At 36.0% G+C, this 16,458-nt stretch overlaps 1 protein-coding gene across 1 annotated transcript in view; it reads right to left on the reverse strand.

The window, feature by feature from the left end:
• The window catches only part of fam49bb (family with sequence similarity 49 member Bb), a 104,338-nt gene extending 87,880 nt beyond the window's left edge, over positions 1 to 16,458 (reverse strand). The window contains 1 exon segment of the mRNA NM_207078.1: positions 16,388 to 16,458. The gene's annotated coding sequence lies outside the window, so the exon portion shown is untranslated.

The raw sequence follows: 16,458 nt of genomic DNA on the forward strand, positions 1-16,458 counted from the left end.
AGAGTGAAACGCTTTCAAATGCAAAGCATTCGTAAACAGACCTTAGTACACTCAAAAATTAATATATATATATATATATATATATATATATATATATATATATATATATATATATATATATATATATATATATATATATATATATGTGTGTGTGTGTGTGTGTGTGTGTGTGTGTGTGTGTGTGTGTGTTTATATATAGCTGCTTGTTCAAACTATTCATTTAAAAAGAGTTGAAACAACACAATGCTAATTTTTTTTGGTTCAACTTAACTGTTTTAAGTTCAATCCACTAAAATTTGTAAAAACGTTAAGTTGAACTTAATCGATTTGTGTTGGGATAACATGGATGAACTCCATGGAACAATAACTGATATTAAGGTTTACCACAATTTGGACAAATAAAGGTTTTAAAACATGCAACATGCAAACATTATCTGTTTCCTACGCTACATGAAAGTTTTTTTTAAATTTTATTTAGTGTTGTAGAGCAACAATATCTCCAGCAGAAACAAAAAGCTACTCCACATCAAAAGCCCATGATTCATCAATCATTTGAGAAACTAATCTCTTACTAACCAACTTCCCATCATACTACAATACAGCGGCTTACTTCATATCCAAAGAAAATAAAGATATCTAATGATTAGTTTTTGGAATTAATAGCATAAGTCAATGATTTATTCTAATGTTTTACCCTGGCATATATTTACTGTTCCAAAATATTTTAAATATGTTTTAAAATAAAATATATTGGGCCCTATCATACACTCAGCGTAATGGGGCGCAATGTGGTGCAAGGCATGACACAAATGTTTTTGCTAGTTATAGCACGAATGTTAAAAATTATTATTTTCTATAAATATATTAAAAAAAAATACCTCCATGCCTTCTTCACCTCAGGGGCTTTTTTCAGTTTATTCACAATAACTTGCTTTGGTACAACGTTATTATTATCATTAGCATTATTTATTATATGCATATTTATTTGTTTTATTAAAAACAAGGTTTGATTTGTCCACCTGTCACGTTTTGGACCATATGGGGCATAGAATGTGCCTTTGGGTTTTTTGACCACACTTCGTTATTAGTATTCATTTATTTGTTTGCTGGAAATCAGAACTGAATTTAGAAATAGTTTTGAAACAAATCTTTGCACTTAAACTAAATTAATCATGTAGGCTAATAATCTTCAGGGGACAGCATAAAACACCATTTCCTTATCCACGCAAGAGAGAAAGTGAAAGTAATGGCCGAATGGATTAGGCTCATTATTCTCTTGCTGCAGATGCTGTTTAACTGTTTTCTTAACTGTTTTGAAGCGCTCATACACCCTGCACAACCGCTGCTATTTCCACAGAGCTTGTTCTGTTTCTGTATTTGGGCTTTCAACAGACACGACAAAAAGAGAGAAGTGCTTATCATTTAATTTTAATTATGTTCCAGAGGATATTATATAGATATAGCGGTAGCATTTGACAAAGGAGAGCTTCCAGAATCTCTCAGTTCAGTGCTGGGTTTAGAAGTCTGTAAAACTTCTTGTAAACACCCATAATCTTCACCAAAGCTGTTTTGTCTCTCAGTGCCGCTACTTTACCTGCATTGTACATCTCAAATAACAAACTCGCCAAAAAATATGACCTTTCATATTACTTTCACATGCTTATAATGTGAATATATATATAAAAGACACTTCTTCTAAGGCTGCTTCTATGAGGCTGTTTCCTCTTCATTTTCTAGCCGATTCAGGCTCGAACTGATGCGGCTAACAGTTACATTGACTAACAGAACTTACAAAGCAGCTGTGTGCTAGTAGAGGCATGAATCACAGCACGTTATGTTAGCTGACCAATCAGAGCTTCTTGAGGGCGGGCCTTTGGAGGAACTAGAAAATATGTCAGTGGTTTTCATATTAGCTGAGTAGCAGAAAATAAAGTAAAATATATGAAAGAATTATGTGATTTTGTACAAATAAAGCATGAGCACACATTGCTTTGCACCTTATAAACACAACCCAGCCATAAAAATACACCCTGGACAACCTCTTTAACACAACAATAACATCACTTATCACAATGATTTCTGTGACAATATACTGCACACAAAAAATTATGATAGGTCAAACTATCTGCATATAATTTCTCATAAAACCATCATTTATTACAAATAAATTGCATGAACAAGACACAGAGAATGTATATTGTAAGAATAATATCTCCAATATCCATCAATGGTTTAGTTATGATTCCATAATTTGACTGACAGACCTAGATTTAATGAGCACATGCAGAGCCATGTATAAATTGAAAGTCTTTGACTTACAAATTTTGGCAGAAAATGCATAGGTTTGTAAAAACTTATTTGAGTTTACACTGGTTTGCATTCTAGGCCTTTGTCAAACAACTGTGGCTTCAGGCAGGTGATCTAAGGCTCATATCCAACTTGATGGCCATATTTGTTACAAGTTATAATTATTGCTTACATTTATAAAGTACTTTTCAAGACTCTCAAAGTGCTTTACACATTGGGAGGGAATATTCTCATCCACCACCAGTGTGTACAGTGTAGCATCCAATTGGATGATGCAAGGGCAGCCAGATTGCTCCAGACCTCACAGCACACACCAGCTGATTGGTGGAGAAGAGACAGAGTAATGAAGCTAGTTACGATATGGGCAGGGTCAGGATTTTTCATGACCACAGAGAGTCGGGACCACGGTTTAACGTCTAATCCGAAAGATGCACAGCAGTATCGAGTTCCCTTCACTGTACTGATGCGTTAGGACCCACACAGACTTCAGGTTGAGCGCCTGATGATGGTCTCACTAACACCTTTTCTGGCAGCAATCTAGCTTTCCCGTGTGGTCTCCCGACAAAAAAAAAATTAAAAATAAAATCAACACACTTGACACACACACACACACACACACACACACACACACACACACACACACAAACACACACACACACACACACACACACACACACACACACACACACACACACACACAAAGAAACCTGTCATGCCACGATTGAGCACAACCAATGTGAATAGCTCCAAAGAGACCTACTGTTTCAATTCAAGAGCACAATCGCAGAGTAAATTTTTAAAAAAGGCCTTAAATGTCAAAATCTAAAACATATTGGCTGACTAACAGATTAGCAAACCTTTTGTTATGGGCAAAGAGCGAAATCTGGAGCCCTAGGGTGGACCATCTAAAAATCAACCCAAGCATTAAGAGTCATGAGTGACTAATGAGGCAAAAACAGGCTTGACTCATATCCTCTTTTTTACTGTGAACATACACCTCAGAAATCACCTAGACCAACTAAATTCTCACCCAGTGACAACATTATCAGCCATAAACCATCTATACTGCTTATAGTCAGCTCTTTAAAAAAAAAAAAAAAAATACACAAATAAAAATACATCACTCATGCTTGATGACTGAGAGCAGAGAGTCTAGTATTCTGCATCATTGAAGATTGGCATGTTAAAGGCAACAGATGGATATTGTTGGGTTTTCTTTCCAAACTGTTGCCAAGTCATCTGTGCTGGTTACCCTGTTCAGTCACCCTCACCATGGAAACGAGTGGGAGGGGATGCAGTGGGCACACAATATACGCAGAGTGTAAAAATGACACAGCCGAAGTGAAATCTTAAAATGGGCTTTTTATTGTGAAACATAAAACCATATAATGCAATCTAATTGTGAAATTAAATTCTAATTTCCCATTGTGTACATTTCTACAGGTCAGGCTTACCAGGTCTGGGTTTTTTTGTCTTTAGATCTTCAAAAACAGAACAATGAGATCTGCAACACATAAAACGTACCATTTCTAAGTGCAGCTTTGGAAAGATCAGCTAAAGAAGTTGTTTTTAGATAGAGGAATAAGCTACATTATCAACATCATAAACATTATAAATTTTTTACGCTAAATATGTTTAATAAACACATTATAGGTTTTTAAAAAGTCTTGTTTAGACTCAAGTTGTCTTTAACCCTTTCCAATTGTGAAATGGACTGGTGTAAATGCAGTCCAAAATAAATCTGAGACGGATAATGTATGAACAGAACACACAAATCACTTCAGAAGGTGTTCTGGGACCCCCCATTCCAGATGAAAATGGACAAGTCCAAATGCCTTTTGTTGTTGAAACCACATATGCAAATTTTACTCCTCTAAAAATAAAAATAATTACGTGAGAGAACACATTTTCGGCTATGACTGTCAGACATAACAAAGAAAATGTAACAATGGAAATGCTTGCTCTATGTTTTGTGCAAAACATCACGTGTCTTTCAGCGTTCAATGGTAGCAATTGTGTTTGCTATGCAAACTGCAACAGACCGGAAATGCAAGCTCGTGCGACAAGTTTTGTGAGTAGAGTCTTTCTGCAGACTGCAAGACAGGGGCATAACATGAAGTTATGGAGACTCACGTGTCAAAACTGTTCTCGGCAAGATAGCACTGTACATCAGTTATAACGTCTACACCTACTCCACACCTAAACCCAACATTCACAGTTATTAACGTCTACACCACAGGTGTCAAACTCAGTTCCAAAAGGGCCGCAGCTCTGCACAGTTTAGTTCCAACCCTAATTAAACACACCTGATCAAACTTATTGAGTCCTTCAGGCTTTTTTGAAACCTACAGGTAAGTGTGTTGGAGCAGGGTTGGAACTAAACTGCTTCGGCCCTCCAGGAATTGAGTTTGACACCCCTGGTCTACACCTTCCCCAACCATCAGTGTTTAACATCTACACTTTCCCCAACCCTTTACTCTACAATCATAGTTATTAACGTTTACACCTTACCCAACCCTAAACCCAACCATCAGTGTTTAACATCTACACTTTCCCCAACCCTTTACTCTACAATCATAGTTATTAACGTTTACACCTTCCCCAACCCTAAACCCAACCATCAGTGTTTAACATCTACACTTTTACCAACCCATAACCCATTTATCATAGTTATTAACGTCTACACCTTCCCCAACCCTAAACCAAACCATCATCGTTAACATCTACACCTTCCCCAACTCTAAACCCAAGCATAGTTATTAACGTCTACACCTTCCCTAACCCTAAACCCAACCATCACAGTTATTAACGTCTACACCTACCCCAACCATCAGTGTTTAACATCTACACTTTCCCCAACCCTTAACTCTACCATCATAGTTATTAACGTCTACACCTTCCCCAACCCTAAATCCAACCATCAGTCTTTAACATCCACACTTTCCCCAACCCATAACCCAACCATCATAGTTATTAACGTCTACACCTTCCCTAACCCTAAACCCAACCATCATAGTTATTAACGTCTACACCTACCCCAACCATCAGTCTTTAACATCTACACTTTCCCCAACCCATAACACAACCATCATAGTTATTAACGTCTACACCTTCCCCAACTCTAAACCCAACCATAATTGTTAAAGTCTACATCTTCCTCAACCCTAAACGCAACCATCATAGTTATTAACGTCTACACCTTCCCCAACCCTAAACGCAACCATTATAGTTATTAACGTTTACATCTTCCTCAACCCTAAACCCAACCTTCAGTGTTTAACATCTACATCTTCGCCAACCCTAAATGCAACCATCAGTGTTTAACCTGATTAGGGCTGCAACAACGAATCGATTAAATCGATAAAAATCGGTTACTAAAAGTGTTGGCAACGAATTTCATTACCGATTCGTTGTGTCGCGCGACACGGAGACATTTGATTTAAAAAAAAAAAAAAAAAAAGTACACTTTAGCTCAGTACAGAGCGGAGTAAACACAGCTCTCCGTCTCTCGTGCACTCTCTCGTGTTCCGTTTTGAAGTGAGAACCGTAAAGTCACAAGTGCTGGTGTTTGTGTCTGGCACTGAGAGAGAGAAAGACAGCAGGGTTAGGTTGGTTTTGTTTTCGGGATCCTGACACATTCAGTGATGGACGGCTTTAACTTAAAGAACTCTCATCCTAAAAAGATCTAAACTGTTTCCTACAAAAAGACAAAGTAGATTATGTTCCACAGCTGTCTTTTTCATTTTTTTTTTCACTCGATATTACGAACACTGCTCTGTTTAAGCAGTCGCAATATGCGTTTAGCCGGGAGAGCTTGAGCAGAGCACTCAGTAAGGGACTGTCGGAAAAGTGCTTCATTTTTTTTTTCTTTTCGAAAACAAAACCAACTTAAGTCCGCTGAAAGATGTGTCATTTTATCACAATTATGCAGCGTTTTAACCGCCTAATACTTCATTTATGTTTTACACATGTAAATACACACAAGTAGTAGTAAAACAATACATTGAGTTTGTAAAACACACAAGGAAGTCTAACAATCCATTCAAATATAATTTGACGATGAGTTTTATTCATATCAGATACACATTACACGTAGTGAAAGTAACTATAAGGTTGAATCTACTCGTCTCTATGTTCACCAGCCACTTACTTGCATGTATTTTGGGAGTAACTTATGAATGTACCTGCTGAATCCTGCATGTTCTGCTTTTTATGAATGAGCCAGCGGCCGCAAGTAAACATGAAGACTTACACGTTTATGTGAATTGGAATATCAGGTAGTTGATGACATGATGAGCAAGTATGTGAATATGTAGAATTAACACAGAAAAAAAAAAACTAAATAAAAGGGATCCATCTGTTATACATCACTGTTGTGGCTGCGGTGTCACGGGACAAACGTGATGCATCGCCACGAAAACATTAAGAGTGAATGTTCTAAAAAAACGGACTCCCGGGCCAGATAGAATCTTTTAGACTCAGCAGTAAAAGAATTAATAACAGTAGTAAAGCAGCAGTAGTAGAGTTACTTTGCATTGCAAGACTAAAGACACGTTTTTATTCACTCGCCTTTTTTGGATCCTTCATTTTTCATCTGTAGTAATGTATAGCTGCACTGCAGAAAACTTTTCTTTCTTAGTCATTTTGTCTCGTTTTGAGTTCAAATATCTAAAAATCTTACATCAACACCAGACAAGAAAAATGGCATGAGAAAATGAAGTGATGCTGAAAACTTCTGTTTGAGATTATATCTTATTAAGATCATTTTTCTTACCCCATTGGCAAATAATTTAGCTTTTTTTAAGCAAACAATCACTTCATTTTGAAGTTAGGTGACTTCTTGCTATTTTATGTGTCTAGTATGTATCTTCATTTAAAAACATTTAAGTATTTAAATTGAAAACAGGAGAAAACTAGTTTATTATTATTATTATTATTATTATTATTATTATTATTATTATTAGAACAGCTCAGGGATGAGCTTTTTGAATTAAGGGTTGGAAATTAATGCTTTTCTTGTTTTTTTTAATCATAATTAATCGATTAATCAAAAAAAAAAAAATCGACAGATTAATCGATTAATAAAATAATTGTTAGTTGCAGCCCTAAACCTGATCACTTTAAAATGATCTTGACTTAAATAACATTTGCAACTATGATATTAAAGGTTCATTCTAACAATATGAGTTATTTAGGCCCACAAGTAATTAGTTCTAACAACATAAACTATCCCTAATTGAAAGTAAAAACGCTTGAATCAATCCACTATTTGATATGACATTACATGAGTTCTATTTGTAGGCCAGTCACTCTTTGCAAAATAAAAGGAAGTTGTTATACCCTGTGGAACCTAGAAGTCAGTACAAAAAAAAGACCCTGCCACAACACGAAGGCTAAGCAAATGAATTCACATACCACTAGATGTGTCACAGTGGTATGTTTTCAAATCTATTTAACAATCAAATTGTTAGAAACACAATGTGCCAATCAAGGAAAAACACACAGCTCAGCTCAAATGTTACTAGTTGACATGTGAAGACATGATGTTAAGAAAGTACAGCATTACATGCTGCAGCATGACAGAGCATAGAGGTCATATTTGTTTTTTTTTTGAAGAACAGCATTTTATTTGAATTTGGCTTAATAGTAATAAAAAGTAAAACAAAAAAGAAAGAAAAAAGAAAACAGAAAACATATTTCACTTTCAAAATTCTGTAAGAAAATATAAATACAATAAACAAAATTAACTGCAATTTCAGGGGAAAAATTCAGGGATGTCTTAGCGTACAATAAGCTTTCTATGTTTTTTTTCATAGATAAACTTTACAGATATACTGTCAAATCCTTTTTCTTCTGCTACATTATATTTCTACCTAGGGACGCATTGATTAACCGGTTTTACTATTAACCGCGCTTTAATTTGTCATGATTAATTAATCGTAAAGGCTTGTCAACACCGTGTTTCTGCACGGAACAAAATTGCTCCAACTAAACTGAGCGCTAGTTTGTCGCTGAGACTAATAACCACGCACACTAGATTAACTATGGCTGAGGCTATTAACTAAGGCAAGCTCGTGCAAGTTCATTATTTCCACTGGAGGGACTATAGACTGTAAAATATAGGGAAAGACGCGCACACAATGGAGCACGCTCACGGTTTCAGGTGCACCTTTATAGGGATGACAGGGGTTTTTGTGGCTGAAGCCTAAGGAAAAAGCAGTACATGAAAAGTACACAGGTTTGCAAACTTACTTGGAGTTTTTATTAATGGCGCCGAATCCGTCGATAAGAGCGATCATGTAGTGAATGTTAATCCACCAGACGAGATCAAACGAGTGATTTTGGAGAGAGCGCTGAAAGACTTTCTTAATCTCAATGTGTTGCATTCAACGTGCATTCAGCGCAAATGTCCGCTAAAATGTAAAACCTAATACTGTACACATCATCGCCAAAGAGGCTCTCCTTTACTAAGTTTAAACTGAAACTGTGGCTCATGCCAACAGTACTGTGCTGGTGGTCATCACAAGAATCCTGCTCTGCCCCGCTTAGGCTTTATAGGCTGGCTGACTCAGTGGCTTTTTTTCACAAACAGAGAGTTGGAAATCAGTGCATAACAAGACTGAGCATTTACAATGACCAAACTGAAAGCAAAATAAACATTTTTTACTGCAATGCTTCATTTTTTTAATGCAAACCATAGATTTATTTTTCATAAAGTAACAGTTGGACTTTTCATAGCAGATGACTTACACATTCAAGGCAGAATTATAATTAAAAATGTTTTTCATTGTTAGTATTATTGTCATATTCGTCATCATTAATATTTTATAATTATTAGACATTTATTTAGAAATTATTGCGCACATGTCAATAAGTCAACACAGCATTAGTTAGATAGTTGTTTCTGGTTTTTGTTAGTCCTAATTGATGTTGTTTTCAAATACAATAAATCCCTTAATATACAAGTTGCAGTGGTGCTTATTCATTTTTGGTGGGTGCTCCTAAATTTTCCTGGTGCATCTAAATTTTTGAAGTTGGAAGCACCGGCAATTTCAAGCCCTGCATCAGACAAATACTGTTTTTTTTTTTATTATTATTATTCTTATGTTTATTTTTGTATTGTTCTGTCATTTATTTACAGTGTAAAATTATTTCTGTTTAAATATCAAAAACATTCCCTTATTGTTAAGCACAAAGAGAGAATCTTACTGTTGTTTGTTTTTTATATTATTTTGTGCTGTATTAGGCGAGGCAGTGGCGCAGTAGGTAGTGCTGTCGCCTCACAGCAAGAAGGTCCTGGGTTGCTGGTTCGAACCTCGGTTCAGTTGCCATTTCTGTGTGGAGTTTGCATGTTCTCCCTGCCTTCGCGTGGGTTTCCTCTGGGTGCTCCGGTTTCCCCCACAGTCCAAAGACATGTGGTACAGGTGAACTGGGTAGGCTAAATTGTCCATAGTGTATGAGTGTGTGAATGAGTGTGTGGATGTTTCCCAGAGATTGGTTGCGGCTGGAAGGGCATCCGCTGCGTAAAAACTTGCTGGATAAGTTGGCGGTTCATTCCGCTGTGGCGACCCAGGATTAATAAAGGGACTAAGCCGACAAGAAAATGAATGAATGAATGAATGTGCTGCATTAATTAGTTACTGAGCAGCAATAAAGAACACTGTAAAATAAAAGGAGTCTTCATCTTATTTTCTAAACTAGTGGGGTTTGAAATTTATGAATGCATAATAATCGTGATAACCGTGAAACCGTGATTATTTCTCAGACTATAATCGTACAACCTAAATCTATAATCGTTGCATCCCTATTTCTAGCTAGGGTTTGAATACCAATTAAAACCCCTGATTCTGCAATCTTATAAAACTGCTTAAATTAGGTTAAAAAAATAAATAAATGTCCCAGTCTAAATCTTTGAAATCTTGGAAAAGCACTGCTTTATTTAAAAAGAATACATGTCAACCATTATTAATTAGTATGCTTCTTTCTTGTGAAAGCTTCATAGCACCAATCTCTTACTAACCACCAAATACACAAAACACTTCTCCAGCACTAACATTCTTACTGGGATAAAGAGATTAGCAATAGTTGCCAATTACAATAATGGATGCACATTGAGGCCTCTGAATCGTAAAATCTAAACTGCAGTAATGTGGTTCTACAGTACATGCACATCGAGTCACGTGACACCTAGAGCTACTCCACACCTGAAAAGAGATTTCTATGTTTAAATATGTGATGCATGAATTATTTTTAAAATGTTTTTTTTTTTTGCTCACCAAGTTTGCAGATATTTGCTCAAAAAATATAATAAACACAATGTAAACAAATTATTAATGAAAATAAAGTATAGGAGTAATTGAATATACAGAATGTAATTTACTCTTGTGTTTTCATAGCTGTATTTTTGGAGAACTTTACTGCAGCCTTTCATAACATGTGACTTCTATAATTAGAAATTATTCTAAAATGCAGATTTGTTTCTGAAGAAAAACATAACATTATTGTAAGTAGGGATGCTCCGATCAGGATTTTTGCAGCCTATAGACCATTTTAAGGGGTTGTAAACAAAACAAATTGTCCCAACGTCTTTCCTGTTTTACATTTTTTATTTCTGTAGTATCCAATAATCCAAAAAGAGACAAATTTATAAATAAAATTATGATAGCCGCTTTATCATTAATTTATGAGACATACTCGTTACAAAAACGCACTAAATCGCACTTCAGCAGCATTTATTTGAGAGAGCACAAGAAGATCTGCACTTGAGCAACGTATATTTATGGACGTGCAAGAAGTTTTGTGCACGAACAGATCAAATCGGCGCACAAGCAAAGAGATTTGCATGCTTATAAATACTTGTAATACTGCGCTAATGACATTTATCATTAATATAACAGCATAGGTAGTTGGTAGATCTGTGTAAAATGGCCTGCTGCCACAGCTGGAAAAAATCCTAGAGGAAACACAGATCTGCGACTGAGAAACTGGGTTTTGGGAAACACTTGTCACTACATCGCTTTTTTCCCAAACGATGCATCATACTATGATAGTTCAGCCGTGAGTTAAGTCGTTGTTTAGGAAATTCACCTCAGATCATTAAGATCAAGTAAATTATAAATTCCAAGAGTTCAGTCAAAGCAGGGTGAATCCACCTTCAGCTACTACACCCCCCGCTGCTGGAAGCAGCTTTCAGAAATGATCAGATGTTTAACATTAGGTACATTCAAATCAACGCTGAAAACAAATTTAAAAAACAGATCACACTATTATGTCTTTCCTTTCGTTTTCATTACTTTAAAACCTGTTTTCGGTTTTTAATACTTTTTTATTCTTTGGTTTTATTTGCTTATACTTGTCTCTTTTATTACTGTTTATGTAAAACACTTTGAATGACAAATGACAATTGTGCATGAAATGTCCTATATATATATATATATAAACTTGCCTTGCCTTAGTTTTCTGAATTATAAAAAAAATTCTGTAATTATTCCAGTTTTGCTAGAGATACAAAGCCTTCTTTTCTTTTTTTTAACAAAGTTTGTTTCATATCAGCTAACCTGCAGATAACACAATAAAATATGCACAATGCAAATATTACAGCAGATATTTTAACCGGGAATCAAGTGCAAACAAATACTTAAGATCGCATGACTAGCATCTAAAGCTCCTTTAAATACAATTGTGGAGTGTTCAGTTGTATACCCATATTCTAAATGCTTACTAAGCCAGTCTGCTCTGAAATAAACAAGCATTAATGCACACACCTAACAGTTCCAAGCCAGATACCTCGCATAAGTGGACTAAGAGTACCTTTATTTACAACAACATCTGTTGGCTAAACAAGCAGATTGCCTGAGTGCCTTTTACACCTCATGGTCTGACATGCAGGCAAAGCAATGCATGCAAAGTTGTTTAACAAGTTACAGTATTTTTTTTTCTCGCCACATTGTAGCATAACTCTATGTGCATCAAGTTACCAATTATATTTATGAGTGATTGAACTAAGTCAATGGTGTCAAACTCAATTCCTGGAGGGTCGCAGCTCTGCATAGTTTAGCTCCAACCACCTCCAACTCACACCTGCTTAAGGTGCTGTATGCAAGTTGATTCTTCTAAAGCATAAAAATATGTAATATATTTTATTTTTTAAAGGGGCGGTTCACAGTGTGTTTTTAAGATGCAGAGTAATGTGTGCTTATGCTTTATTTCTAAAAAAAAAAAAACATGTTAATTTATAGATCTTACTTTGATTATATACAGCTACTCAGCTAACATGAAAATGACTATCATATTTCCTAGTTTTTCTGAAATGCCCTCCCTCACGGGGCTCTGATTGCTCCGCTATCATGATGTGCTGTGATTCACGGATTGGCTCCACTTCAAGCCCCTACAAGTGAACACTTTTGCGCTGTGAAAACAGTCCAGTCAGAACAGCTGTTAGCAGAGTTAGCTCCTGAATCAGACAGAAATTAAGAGCATACAGCTCACACCTGCTCTCTAAAATAAAATCTGACAAGTGTCATTCACATATATTCAGAATAAGCATGTGTAATATGAAATGTTCTCATATCTTTTGCGAATTTGTTATTTGAGAACACACGGAAAGCAGCTGCATAGAGACACACGCACTGTACGTGCTGCTGAAGATTGTGGCTGTTTACAGGGGTTTGACCGATAAATATAAATTTGTAGCTAAATTGTTAGCAGTGCCAAAGAGCATTTCCTGTTGTTTACATCCTTGTTTAATAGGTTTTAGCCGAATCCAGAACTAATATGGTAGAGATTCTGGAAGTTGTCCTTTGTCAAATGTTAGCGCTACATCTTTTTTATATAATTCTCAGGAACATAATTAAAATTTAATTGTTAGCACTTTTCTCTGTGTCGTGTTCAGTGCTTGCAACCTCAAATACAGAAACAGAAGAAGCTCTGTGGAAATAGCAGTGATTGAAAGGCATTTTAGCTTTCATTGCTTTAACATTTAAGGGCCTCTGGCCACGCCCCTTCGCTGCCCACGGGGTGTGCGCGAGGTGTATGTATGTAACCAGAAGCCCTTGTGATCTCAATAGCCCAGAGGTATTTTTTGTAGTCCCCAAATTCGTTCGCTATAGCCTTTGCTAAGCTAACTCTGTAAAAGCCAATGTCTATATTACATTCAGAGATTTGACTGATCTCAGAGAATCAGTTAATCTAGCGAAATTATATTCATATTGCAATATGTACTGCAAAAAAATGAAATAACGCAATGTCAGATTTTTCCAGTATCATGCAGCTTTAGATTAGACCATTAGCATCTCACTCAAAAAGATATTAAAAAAAAAGATAATTTTCCTTTTTAAAGATTAAATATTGTGTAGTTTTATAACAGATGAAAAAATAATAATCAGCATCTACTAACTAGGAAACAATGCTGCATAATATCATTGCACCTGCTGGAGACATAGTACGGCAGCTAATTTCTTTGATTATTACTCCAAAATGAGAATATCAAGTAGGGCTGAATAAATGCTGGAAAAATCTGATATTACAAGACTTAATTTTTCTGCGATAAGTATTGCAATACACTTGCCATTTTACAAGATGTTTTGAATAATAATATTTGATGTTTTTCTGGAGAGTCTAACAATATTCAGGTACAGAAAATAAAAAGTCACAATGCAAAAAAGGCTTCTCTTACTTTGCTTTGTCTTGTTTCAAGTGCAAATACAAAAAAATGTATTAGATAAAGTAAAAATATTGTTTCGTTTTCAACTTCAGAGAAAATAAGTCCAAATAGTTTTTTCCTTAAAACGAGCAAAGTTATATGCTAGTGAAGTAAGTGAAATAATCTTGTTTTTTAATTTAAAATGTTGATATTTGGACTAGAAACAAGATGAAAATCTAAAAAAATAAAAAATCGTGCGTCGTTAAAATGTAAAGTTACATTTTTTGAGAGGTGCGCATCAGTGTCGGCGTCAGCCACGGCAAGGAGTATGCAGTAGACCGCATGAAGGCTGTGCTGCACCATACATGTGCGCTTGATGCAAAAGTATAAGCAGAGCGGGGTCATGTGACTCCACAAGCAGTATGGAAAGTAACTGAAATAAATTACCTGTACAAATTAGATCGATTATAGGCTCTCTATCTCGATTACTTTTCAATTAATTGCCCATCCCTACGCTGAACAACTGAAATTAAAACAGACATTGCCAAAAAAGGAAAAGCCCCCTTTTTTCTTATAAAAAAGTGAAAATGACTTGCACTTTTGCAAACAAAATTAATAATTTTTTTGTGCTTTACATATTAAAAGTATAAATAAGCAGTATCTTTTCTAAATAAAATAACTTGTATATACTGTAAATAATTAAACAGTGCATTTCTCGCATCTTCTGTAAACCAATATTTTAATAATAATTTTATTGTAAAGGAAAAATTGCTATCTCAAGGCATCTCACGCGCAGCTTCCAATCATCGTCAATGTAGTGCAAAATAAGGCATAAGAATGGGTCCATCATCTAACCCAGTGGTCACCAAACTTGTTCCTGGAGGGCCGGTTTCCTGCAGATTTTAGCTCCAACCCTAATCAAACACACCTGAGCAAGCTAATCAAGGTCTTACTAGGTACTTGAAACATCCAGACAGGTGTGTTGAGGCAAGTTGGAGCTAAACCCTGCAGGGACACCGGCTCTCCGGGACAGAGATTGGTGACCCCTGATCTAACCTGACCAGAGATCAGATGTATAAATTAGCCTCATACTTTAACAGAGCCAGGTTAAGTGACTCCACAAGCTGTAAAAATAGTCGAAAAAAACAACCTAAGAAAATTAGATCGATTATAAGTTCTTAATGTCGAATTCGATTATTCATTAAATAATTGCCCAGCCCCATTAGTACTTGTACATTGTTGTTATGTGTAGTGTATTAGTAGGTTGTATGAGCGATCAGCAAGCCTGTTATATTTCCACCCAACTTACATAAACAAAGATCCATTCAATTAACTCTGCGATGCACAACGGTGAACTAAATGCAATCCCAGCGGGCAAACTCCTCCTACACAAATAAACAGGTTTCCACACTTGCAACCCTCAAACTGGCCATGACTTAAAACAAGGATATTTCATCAGCATGCAACAAAGTGTCAGAATGAAACCACCACGCAAAAGTCTTCCTGTATGCTTGACTTCAGGCCTCACCTACAGACTACAAAAGGAAATGGAAGGAGAGTCGATAAGATGTTAATCAAATGGTGTAAAATCAGTAGCCGTGCACGAAGAATGAAAACGATCAAAGTTGTGTGATCACAAAAATGACAACACAATATCCGAGAAGGTTTATGTTAAGTGATCAGATTGTGTTCATCAGGGTTGGTGACTGACATCACACAGCCAGATATGGGATTATGCAGCCACATTTAAAGCAATTCAGAGCTATAACATGTTTCACATGCAGTTGTATTACTTTATACATGACATCCTGAACACTAGATTTCAATAAACAGTGGCCAGCTGGAATTTATGCAAATGCTTCAATTGGACTTTATTCCATAACTATTCCACTGACCAATGAATTTACAAGTTTGGTTAAGGAACTGTCTTATTTAGCTATTTATTTATCATTGAGCTCAAAATGAGCAAGTGTTAAGCACTTAATAATAATAAACAGTGTTTATTTATCTAAGTAATACTACTGTATTACTTTTTCTGACTTGTAAATCATATTTAAAACATAACCTCATATTTCGATGACCATGGAAACTGTAGCAACAGAAATAGCAATATCCACTCCCCCATATGAAAAGTATAAGATCAAAGCAGGTCTTGCCAATGTTGCACAATGCATGGCAGAAGTTACACTGTATTACACTGTATCACGCATCCTGTCTCGGCTCTACTTCTTTTTACTCATACATGCAATTAAACACTGTCAAACACTCATATTTCATTCCCTTCTCTCTTACCCTTTCAGACAACGGATGGCCAGGGGTGCCATCGTGCTGAAAGCATACCGCTCAGTCACATGCTGTTGTGTTAATGCATTCAGAGTTACGAATATATACAATAAGCGCCGCACATGCAAAAGACATAAGCGTGGAATGAAGACGCACCTTTGATTGTGAAGAGATGAAAACACGTATGGAGTCCAGGTAGCACGGTATAAGCTCCAAGGAGAAGGCTT

This window comes from Danio rerio, chromosome 24 (assembly GCF_049306965.1).
Source record: "Danio rerio strain Tuebingen ecotype United States chromosome 24, GRCz12tu, whole genome shotgun sequence".
NCBI lineage: Eukaryota > Metazoa > Chordata > Actinopteri > Cypriniformes > Danionidae > Danio > Danio rerio.